We start from the raw sequence: 12,244 nt of genomic DNA, 5'->3' as shown, positions 1-12,244 counted from the left end.
GTGCAGCACGCCAAGCCAGTCAGTGATGAAGTCTAGGCTTCCAAAGAGGAAGGCCTGGGATGACTCAAAGATGGGAGGAACCCACATCCCAACAGGTGGGAGCGTGGGAAACTCTAGTGATCCAAAGCGAGTCATATCGCTTGAGCCCGCCATGCTGAAGATGGCAGAAAGGTGGTCCATCCGATGATCAAAAGCGTGAACGTACGACGTCTTCCCCACGGACGGCGCCAACTGTCGGCGCGAAAAGTGACCAACACATAAATATTTGTAGTTTTGTCGTACGTTGTGATCGGATGTGGCCTAGCACTCAATGACACAGGGTTTATACTAGTTCAGGCAACGTGCCCTACGTCCAGTTTGAGTCGGTCGGTGACTTTATTTCTGAGCCCAGATGCTCAAAGTTTGTTGTGGGGTTACAAATGAGAGGGAGTAAGATGTGGGGTTACAAATGAGAGGCACGGATACTAATGTCGTAGCTAAAAGGCCAAAGTATCCCTATGAAAAGAAGAGAGAGAGATAGAAACAAAGATGTATCGGGAAACAAGAAAGTTGTATTGGGAAAAGATAAATATGCACTGAAAAGCGAGAAAGTCAAGTATTTTGAGACAAATTTGAATGATATAACGTCAACTACTCCGTGACAGAGGGAGTACACTATTATTTATAATAAATTATAAGTATCATTACATTAAGCATTAAATATACTTTCATGATAAACTTATTTGGATATACAAATTGTCGGTGCGAAAAGTGACCAACACGTAAATATTTGTAGTTTTGTCATACATTGTGATCGGATGTGGCCTAACACTCAATGACACAGGGTTTATACTGGTTCAGGCAATGTGCCCTACGTCCAGTTTGAGTCGGTCGGTGACTTTATTCCTGAGCCCAGGTGCTCGAAGTTTATGTGGGGTTACAAATGAGAGGAAGTAAGATGGGGGGTATCAAAGGTCCGGTCGGACTCTAGACCGAAGGGCCGAGAGTAACAGGAGCTTCGACGTGCGCTAAGTGTTCGAACGTCTGTTGTTCGTTTGAATCATCTATGTCAATCGATCCCCTCTTTTTGGAGAGAGCGCATCCCCTTTTATAGATAAAGGGGACGGCTTTACAAGAGAGAGTGTGAGAGAAAGAGTGTGTGCGTGCTACCTAGTCTTGTTGCCCATGCCGTCGGGTACAAAGCGGTTTGTCGACATCCGCAATACTGTTGATGGCTGGATGCATGTGGTTGGTTCCACCGTGTTCTCTGGTATGGCAAATGTCGGCGTCGGCGCCTACCATACTATAGGTCAAATGTCGACGCCCACAACACTATTGGTGTTCTGACATGTCTAGAAGGTTATAAAGTACCCTTCTGACATGACCTGACAGTACTGTCCTGGAGGTGTGTAGGGTACGGTCCTTGAAATTGCTATTAACTGGAACGTCCTGCCTTACTTGCTCTGTCCGTTTCCTAGGTCTTCGCAGAGCGGTCGTCCCCGGTCGTTCGTTCCCCAATCGGCTTCGGCCTCCCGGTCGGAGAAGAGCTGTAAGCAGAGGTTTGATGTACTCCCGGTCGGAGAAGCGAGTCGGAGTCGGAGGCGAGTGCCAGTCCTCCTTGGCCAGGTCTTCCAGTCGGAGAGGCGGGCCGGAGTCGGAGCCGAGCATCGGTCCTCCTTGGCCAGGCCTTCCAGTCGGAGAGGCAGGCCGGAGTCAGAGGCGAGCGTTGGTCCTTCCTAGCTAGGCCTTCCGGTCGGAGAGGCAGGCCGGAGTCGGAAAGCGACGGAAGCGAGCGTCGTTCCTCCTTGGTCAGGTCTTCCGGTCGGAGAGGCAGGCCACAGTCGGAAAGCGACGGAAGCGAGCACCGTTCCTCCTTGGCCAGGCCTTCCGATCGAAGAGGCGGGCTGTAGTCGAAAGCGAGCGTCGTTCTTCTTTGGCCAAGCCTTCCGGTCGAAGACTGGATCGCCCTTCTGGCCTGTTGTTAGGTTTTTGGGCCGGCCCGGGAGTTGCGCGTCGTTTGCAACGTCGTCGCTGGGCCGAGCTTTTGTTGGGAAGCAGGTCCATGAGGGACCCGGGTTTATAAACCCGACACAAATATTGATACTATTTTCTATATTTTTAGTTAAATTTAAATGGAAAGTTTGACTTCTCCAAAAGCGAAATGTGCATTTTTCTCCAGGAGAGGAGGGGTAGTTAAATTTGAGATATAATATTAAGTATGTAGGAAATTAAAATTATAATTTTTTGGGAGGAGTATCAGTCCAGCCACTCAAAGCTTTCTCACTGAAAGCGCTTTCATCTCCACCCAAACGGAAGAATTTTGTTCACGTGCAGCCAAAACGATCTATAAATTAAAACGGACAGAGTAATTTCAACGTATCTCTTATCAAGCCTTCTACTAATGTCTTGCCACCAAAGTACTCTACGTAAGGCTGGACAAAGAAAGGTTTTTGTTTCTGCTTTACAACAACTCAGCTTACCTAGCTGCCTCAATCAAATGTTAGGTGACTTCCAACTCACAAGCTACGGAAGAGGATCTATAAGGAATCACACCTACCACTGAGGAACACAAGAAACCATCGGACCACAGCTAGCTCCGGCTCTTCTCTTTGTGAACTCCAAAATTGCCATTGGATACATAAAACTTCTTGGATTTTTCTATATGGCGCAAGCAAATACAAGATCCAACCTGCAATAGTTTGCCTGAGAAGCTCAATTTAGCCATAAACAAATAAAATTTCAGTCTGGGATTTTTTTCCCAAAGGGAATGGTTTTTTAAGCCTAATCCGGTTGGTAAACCATTGATTAATGTGCACACACACCAACCCAACGTCAAAATCGCTGTACTCCTATTATAGTTGCTGGTTTGTCGCTTACTCGCTTTTATTCGAGGTTTTAGGTAAGGCCCTGTTTATTTCCTTTGGTAAAATTTTTATCCAGCACTTTTAGCTTATGTTTTAGGCAAATGGATCTAAACAGACGAAGCAAAAGGGAAGGCTAAAGTTTTACTATTTACACCTCAAGAGGTGCAAAACTAGGCTAAAAGCATTAGATGGTGTGAAGGACACCTCATTTTGTACGTTTAGTATAATTTTTTGCCATGGATCTAAACACATAAAAGAAGACTAAAGTTTAGCGATAAAAGTTTAGGAGCTAATCTTTTACCATGCCAAATAAAACTAAACAGGCCTCCCATGTTCCGCGGACAGGCCATGGTGCGTGGGAATCTGGAGATAGGCAAGATACCATGTCGTCATCTTCCATCAGCACTCTAGAATCTCCATGTTAAATAAGGCTTTCCGAAAATTTTTAGCTTTTGGCTATTGTAGCACTTTCGTTTTTATTTGGCAAAAATTGTCCAATTATGGACTATTTAGGCTTAAAAGATTCGTCTCACGATTTCTCGGCTAACTGTGTAATTAGTTTTTTTTTCGTCTACATTTAGTACTCCATGCATGTGCCGCAAGATTCGATGTGACGGGTACTGCACAAAAATTTTTGGTTTTTGGATGGAACTAAACGGGGCCTAAGTGAACATCAGCACTCAAAGGAGTCAATCAATCTGAAATTTAATTAGATTATACTCCTTAAGTTTTTTATATGTCACATTAATTTTTGCCTAAGTCAAACATTTATATCTTTGACCATCCATTTCAGAAAATTATATAGGTTCATGATATAAGATATATGTTTTTAGATTCACTATGAGAAACACTTTTGTAATATATGATTCATATACACTGTAAAATTATAAGGATTTTAATTGATGGTCAAAGATAGTAATGTTGGACTTAGAATAAAGCTAATGTGAAATGTAAAAAAAATAGAGGAAGTATTACCATTTCTATCTCTAAATATGTTTACTATGAAGATACATAATATGATTAATCTAATGATATTTATTGAATATTATAATTATTAGTAGTTTTTGTGTCTATAGTCAAACTTGAGATTTGTTAGCTTTTCGAAATGTGAGATGTGCACTTATTTGGAACAGAGTGAGTATATCTATCTCTATCTAATCTAATATTAAAAGCAATCAATTTATTTCTTTTATCTCTCACTCTCTGCATCGTCTTTATGTCATTCACTCTTCTTTCGTTGCCACCATACAGCTCATGTCATGGCCTGGCCACCTGAGGCCGTGCATTTTGTGATGCGCGTGTATTTTGTGAGGTGTGTGTATCTGTCGTTATAAAGCACGTGTAAGCTTGCTAGTATCTGTTATGGAAGTAAGGTAATTTTTCTCCCCCTCACTCAATCTGTGGACCCTTACTCTCACTCCTCTTTTTTTCTGGAACTCTCATCCCTTAATTTGTCATTACTCACTCCCACTCTTCTTACTTTCATGCATGACCCACAACATGAGTCCGCGACCTGAAACCCAGCGAGGTAGACAGTATCCTCCTCCAATACGACATCTGTTATAGTTGGAGCCACAAAAATTTTCGATGATACCGCACCACTTATGTCGTGGCCTGGCCAAGCCTGTGTTTACAGCTCAGCACAACTTGCCCTCCCCATTTCTCAACCAAATAGTAAAAGCATATGATAGGCATTCATTTAAAATGAGTTAATCTCCGATAAAATTTTCATCCACGATTAATCATTTATTGCATCTATCATTTACTATGGGTCCTAAAATTTATTTGATTTAATTGAAATAAAGCTAGGTGAAACCCAATTAAATCCAACTAAGTTGTGTTTGCTTGCCTGAAATCTATATCTGTACCTTGGAGGAAAAGAATGTAAACATTGTGACTTTCAGTTAAAAGAACATTACAACCTATGACTGAGATATCACGAATGATAACATTTGGCACTTCATGTGGGAGTGGGACAACATATATCATGTTTGCCCACATGCGAAAATGCATTGTTTGCTGATATTATTCTCCCTAACAATTAGTATTTTGGGCTAAAAAAAATCCTCATGCAACTTAGAATTAAAAGTAGTAGAATGTCACAACAAAGAGAGCCCTGGGGGCTGGACGGCTGGCCGGGGGGTATGTAGGAAATGAAAGGGAAAGCATAAGACCAAGACCATCTCGTCAAGCATGTGGTCCTCGCGCGCTTGTTGGTGTTGGACGCCGACCCTACGGTCAACGGATCGGTAGGCGCAAAGAAAGCAACGCAACACAACGAGAAAACACCTCCCTCCTCCCAGGCGCCCCCACAAAAGCCAAAAGCGGTGCACAGATGCCCCCAGTTTGGCCACTGATTGGGAGCTCTGCTCTGCATCGATGCCCTTTTCCTCCTCTTACTTTGATGAAATCGCTGCCTCTTTGGACTCGATTGCCATTCATGTATTTCAGGCCCGGGGAACCCGAGCGATTCCCGACACCATCACAGGAGGAAAAAGCTCAACCAAAGCGCTCCCCACCGGCCACCTAATAATAGCGTGGAATTAAGTAGTCGCATCATTGTACTGGGCACAGAATCGGCATGATAGAGGCAGCAAGATTTCGCACCGGTACTTTAATTTGTTCTTATTCAGCCCAATCTCGTTGGGGCCAGTTTGGTTGACGAAAAATTTGGCAAAACGTTACTATAGCGTTTTTGTTGTTATTTGACAATTAGTGTTCAATTATAGTCTAATTAGACTTAAAAGATTCGTCTCGTGGATTTCGTCTAAACTGTGTAATTAGTTTTATTTTTTATTTATATTTAATGCTTCATGCATGCGTCCAAATATTCGATGTGACGGGAAATCTTGAAAAATTTGGCATTTTGGGAGGGAACTAAACAGGGCCTTGGCTTGCAAGTCTGGATCTTCTTTTGATCTTGGAAAATAGATTTAATATATGTGTACAAAATATGCTCCAATGGATCCTCTCGCATCTGGTCTTCGCTTGTTGAGCCCATGTGCTTTGACGTTGATGTCCTAGCGACCCACTTGGCGTTTCGGAAATTCTCCGTGCTCTCTCCAGGAACCTGGACTGTGCTCTGAAAGAGATTACCAGATTTGTGGCTGGGACAGAAAAATCACGAAGAAATGCACCCTTTGGCTTGTTCCTTGCACTGAAGAAGATATTTTTGTTCAATCCTGCGCTTGCCATTGGGGTAGCACGGTTCCAAACGGACACAGGGACACTGTTGCCTGTGATTGCTGTGATGTTGATTATTGGTCAAATATGGTTGGGTAGGATGGGTTTATCGGTCACTGAGAAACACTGCAACTCTGTGTGTGTGTGTGTGTGGGGTTGTTTTAGACAAACTTGGCCAAGCTACAGTGCTCGGCCCCGGAGTGATAAGTGGACCTTGCGACAGTAACATCGCGAGATCCGCGACTGGGATATGTAGTACTCCAGTACTATATATAACTCGTTGCTTGTATAATGGTTGCCTGCTGGGTGAAGCGAGGCGCGATTGCAGTTGCAGCAACCCGATCAGAGTCTTTCAATGCAACAAAGGAACCGTACCATGGCCTGATGATGATGGTTCGTGTGCCAACCACTAGCAAGCAGAGAGAGAGAGAGATGACTTGCGTCGAAAGAAGCTTGAGCTGGGTGAGTTCACCAGCAGCTTTCGGTTAAAGTAGTAGTACAAAGTAGTAAACGGCAAGAGCTAACTTTGCAGCAGATCAATTGGCAACCTGGAGAAATTAACAATAAGGTTGTAATGAAGATGCACTGGCTTGTAACGTTTGTACTACTCCATGCTGTTGCTTTCGTTCGTATTTTTTGCTTTCCAACTGTAAAATGATGCGGCGGTAAGTCGTTCAAGGTTGTGTTCAACTGTCGTGTTTGTATTTTCCCATGCCTTGATCTACGTGAATTCTCGGTGATTCTGATTATTCTCTGAATGAAGAGAAAGACTCCAAATCCGATGCAATCACATAGGAGTATGTACGACGATATGGAGGAACGGCATGTTGTCGCTCTCGAGCGCCAAGACGTGCTGCAGAGCGGCAAAGTCGCAGCAGTAGCTGCAGAAAGTCGTACATGTGAGGCATGCCAATGCCATGTATGTAGCCGCAACCAGCTGATAGCTAGAGGTTTTTTTATATAAAAAAATCCAGGAGTTTTTTCTTTTCTTCTTGTTGTTAGAAGAAGTTGTAGGCGAAACAGAGAAAAAGATCTTCTAGAAATTAATTCAACTTTTCTCCAGCAGGAGGAGGTAGCCGAGAAGATTTTTGCTGCGCCAATCTCCAGTTAAGGATCCAACCATCAGTTTTTGTTAATCAGGATCTATGATCTAACTTAAATAAAGCGTATGAAAGATGAGATTCTCGACGTTTTCTATTTCTGGCGCAGATATATAGGCTGTGTTCGGCTGCTGGGTAAGCCAGCCGTTCCGGCTGTGGCCGCTGCCAGCGCAAGAGAGAAAAGTGTTGTAGGTACAGTGCGAATAAGCCGGCCAACCAGCCAGCCATAGTGTAGGTCATCCCTTGGAGGTCCAACCAGCAGCAAGCAGGCACGCAGGCAGAGGGCAAATAATCTCTTGCTTGCAATTAACAAAGCAAGGTTCCTTCCAATGGTCCAACGTCTTGACTTGCCATTTGCCAATGATCATATCTAATTGCACCACAGGTCCGTGACTTCGTGTACAAGTTGAAGGGGGAAAAAAAGAATATAGCGGCAGAAAAGAAACGATCAGCTGGTAGCCGTGACGAGATCATGCCATGCTCCATGCATGTCTGCTTTGTCCCCGTTAAAGTAGCAATAGCAAATGGCAACTCAGACTTGGCATGCAATATATATGTATCTTTTCAGTCGTGTATTTGTACTACAATAAAAGTAGGAGGACAAAACAGCAAGTCGTCCATGTTCTAGCTCTTCATGTTGATTCACGCTGCTTGACTGATAACTGATTGATTATATTATATTATTCCTTCGCGGCTTCGCCTTGCCCCGTCCGTCTAGAACCGCAAGAGCTCAGCTGACACCGGAAACTCGAAGCAGAACGGCAATCAGGGCACGGAATCCGCCAGCGATCCGATGGGTCTCCACTCTCGCAGCCGGTTTGCCGGGCGCCGGCGGCCACCCACTCCCGTGGTATGCATCATGCATATGCGTGCAGCCTCACATGCCGCTGGCGCTGGGCTGGGCGTACAAAATCCAAATCGGTGTGTTGGCTAGGCTTAGCTAGGGCCTAGTTGTGCTTTGTTTTCCAGGCTGGGTTGGTCATGCAGTCAGCATGCATAACATCCAACGCCCACGCCCCCGACGCAGGGCGTTTTTTTTTTGCTTTATTATCCGTCTCGTCCGTCGCCGTCGGCTCGCCTCATATCATATACGGAGTACTACACGGGACAGACAGGACGGATCGTCGTGGCGTCGCATAAAAATTTGCTCCCGGGCGGCGTCGTTTCGCCCGCGGGTAGTCAGTCGTCGGGTAGGGCGCGGACGAAGCGAGAGCGCGGCTTTTGCCTTTCGTTTTGGATTTTGTCCCGTCGCGGCACGCAGGACGACGACAGCGTTTCTCCGTGTGCTGCCGGCTGCCGCCACGAATCGGTGTGCCCAAAACAGAGGCACCAACGCGCGGCGCTCGCTCTCTCTCTCTCTCTTGATAGGTGGTTACTGGTTTTCCATGCAACGACTTTTGTCTCTCTGCTCTGAGCTCTGACGCCACCTGCAGCTGACTGGCACGGCAGTTTCCCCCCTAGTGCCCAACAGAGGACGGTGCCATCTGTGCGAGCAGCCGAGCATGGTTTTGTTGTCATAGCTCATGCTAATGATTTCGTCCTCCACCGACTGCATGCCGTGTAATTTGAAAAGCGGGATTTTCAATTGCTCGCAGCATGCAAATCGGGTGCCAATGAGTGTCTCGGAAAAGCAAGAATGTCTCGGAAGGATCAAGATGTCGTTGAAGTTTGGTGCAATTTGATTACAAACGCAATGTACCGAATAGAGCGTGTGCGTGTGTTTGTGTTTGAATTTGTGCTTGGCGCACACCTGCATGTACTTTATTTTGAACTCATCTAGCCCAAGGGCTACTTAATTCAATGAATCAGGTGGGGATCCTCTCCCCTCCGTTGACTTATCAAAAAAAATGTGCATGTTTAATTAATTTCACTAAATAGACCACAGGCGTACACATGGAATTCTTGTGTAGAAAGGGTGCCAATGAGTGTGGCAACCAGGGCACGAGCACAGTGAATAGCTTGTAGTATTTGGCTAATCGTCTAGAAGTTGACTTGGTTGGGAAGAAAAGTTCACCACACTTTGGCTAGTTCACCACACTTTGGCTCTGTTCGCTTCGCTGAAAAAAAAATCGAAATATTATTTCGGTTAATTTGCTGTGAGAGAAAAATACTATTCTAACTGAAAAACAAACCAAAAAAAATAGATTATAAGAGAAACGAACACACCTTTGCCCGGATAAAAATGATGGGCCAAGCGACGGACTTTGGATGCTGACAGTTCCAAGGCGAGGGCTACTGCCTACTACTAGTACGGAGTACTTGTTTTCCCTTCCCCATTGGAGCAGAGGTCCAATCGACTGGTGCCTCTCTTCTTTCAATTCCAGTGTCCATTTCAGAGACGTCGATATATATACCCACTCCATTATCAAGGTGTCGGGAGGTTCCAACCACCTGGTTATGTTACGTGGAGAAAGAGAAAATGAAGCAAGCTTCACAGCGTGGCAACCACACCCAAAGAGACCAACCATGTGACCTGCCTTCGCCATAGCTCTATGCCTCGTTTAGATTGAGGTTATGAATCCGTATTTGGCACTGTAATATTTTTCGTTTGTATTTGTCAATTATTGTCCAATCATGGTCTAACTAGGCTCAAAAGATTCGTCTCGTAATTTACAATCAAACTATATAATTAGTTATTTTTTTATCTACATTTAATACTCCATACATATGTCCAAAGATTTGATATAACAAAAAGAAAATGAAAAAACTTACAATCTAAACAAGGCCCTAGTACCAGCCTCCATCAAATCAAAGCAGCGCCACGTCGCTGCTAGCCTCTGAAGTTGCAGTTCAGCTGATCGATGCCCTCGACAGCCACACGCACACGTACCTGCGAGTTGACCAATCATCCTTCATGTGCAACACGCCGCCGGAGCATAGGAACGAAAAGGCATGGAGGATATCGGCCCTGTTCGACCTACCGCATATCTATTATTTAATTTCTTTTTTTAATTAAAATAATATTTTTTTCTCGTAACAATTCAATCATAATAATATTATCAAAATTCACTCAGCCGAACGGACCATCATATCAAGCGGGTCACGATCCTTTGTCTCCCTCTCACGTCCCGGAACGGACACCATGGGCTCCTGGCCGGCTGGTCCTGGCTGCTAGCCTGCTAGCTCTTCTTCAACTTTGATTGCCATGTCTGCTAGCGCTACTGTGCTTATCAGACCAGTTCTGAATTCTGATGCCTATCTAGTGGCCCTAATTTTTTTACAATTTAACCCTTTTTTAAGAAATTTTACGTTTGGCCCCTTGGGAGACTTAAACTCATCTTTGGATCCTGGGGGTCGGCGCCAGGAATCATGGCGCTGAGGTAACACATCTAGGCGCCACATATCTTGGCGCCGAGGTGCCTGGTCGAGCACAGCAATCCATCCTAGGTGGCGTTCACGTGGCTGGCATGTCGGCGCCAAAGATCTTGGCGCCGAGATTGGCGCCACATATCTTGGCGCCGAGATGAATACGTGGCGGATACCGCGGCGCCACAGATCTTGGCGTCGAGTATTGATTCAAAACCCTGGCCGCAGCTCTCTCTCTCTCGTGCGCTCTGTCTCTGCCTCCTGCACCGCCGTCGCCCGCAGAGCCTCCTGCGCCGCCGTCGACTCACCGGCGGCCGAGCCTCCTCCCTACGCCCCCTCCCTTTCCACGCAAGCGCCGCAGCAGGCCGCCGCCGCGCCCCCGTCTCCGTGCGAAGCCCGGCCGCCCTCGTTGCCCCTTCCGTCCTCCTCATCCGTGTCCGGCGGCGAGGGCGGCCCGCCACCGCTCGTCGGTGCTCTCGACGGCCGACTGGGCTCCGGCCCCTGCGGCCCCTCCCCCTCCGTGTAGCTGCGGCCCCCTGCTCCTCTGGGCCGTTCGCGAGCCGGCCATCCAGGTAAAGTGACAGTAGTTAGTAATTTTTTAGTTAACTTAAATTAGTTAATTTACTTTAGATAATTTAGTTAGCAAGTTTAACTTAAATATAGCAAATCTAGTAATTACATAGGTTGCAAGTTAGCAAATTTAGCAAATCTAGTTAGGAATATAGATAATTTAGTAATTAACTTAAATTTCTTGTTTTAGAATATTTAGCAAATCAAGTTAGCAAATTTAATTACATAGTTAGCAAGTTAGATGCTTATTTTTTTAGTTATATTATATACTTAGGAATATAATTAGGGAGTTAGTTACCTATTGATTTAGTTAGCTAGTTAGTAAGTGTAGTTACCAAATCTCTTATCTTGTTATAGAGATAGTTAGACAGTTAGATACTTATTTGTTTAGGTCGATAGTTAGGTAATTTAGTTAGCAAATGTAGTTAGATATTATGGTTAGTTATCTTATAATAATATACCTGTAATAGCTTGGTTGATGTGCATACCAACTAGATGGACAACGTAGTCACCCTATATCATGGAGGAAGTGTGGAGGAAGATGAGTTTGGTAATGTCAGTTTTGTTGGAATGCAAAGGATGCCAGTGATATTCGATGATCGGCCATTGTTTTGTGAGTTGTTTAGTAGGGCCCGTGATGAGCTTAAATGCAATTCAAATGAAGATGCCATCTTAGTTGAGGGGGGTACTTCACCATGGCAGGTCAGGGACATTTTTGAGGCGGTTGGTCCCAATTGCATCAGAGGCACAATGGGACAAATATGTCAAAACTGTCATGAATAATGAGTTTCAATGTTTGGATTTGGTTGTGCGGAAGTTGTCCAATGATCCCACCCCTCATGGGTATTCACCCCCTCATGGGTTGTCGCCACCACCAGAGAATCTGGCACCCTATGAGCCTCTGTTACCCAACCGTGAGGTGGATGTGGAAGATGCGGTTGTGGTGCCCGATGCTCAATCCGCCTCCAATGAGGTTGGTGTATGTCCTAGTGTCCGTGCAGAATGTGGGACTGATGATATTGTAGGTGCCCCTCAGGAGATCCCTTTGACCTAGAATCATCCTAGTAAGTGATTTAGTAACACTTTGGCTCTCCTTATTCTTTGTTCGTTCCATTCCTTTATCTCATGCTTTAAATGCAGGAGACAATCCTGAAAATGATGGTTGTGCTCCTGTTCCTCCATCAACCAACGTGGACCCAGGGTTTATGGCCTCTAACAGTGTAGATGTTGATATTGCGGATG

This window comes from Miscanthus floridulus, chromosome 5 (genome assembly GCF_019320115.1).
Source record: "Miscanthus floridulus cultivar M001 chromosome 5, ASM1932011v1, whole genome shotgun sequence".
NCBI classification, from domain to species: domain Eukaryota; kingdom Viridiplantae; phylum Streptophyta; class Magnoliopsida; order Poales; family Poaceae; genus Miscanthus; species Miscanthus floridulus.
This window is presented reverse-complemented; position numbering follows the sequence as displayed.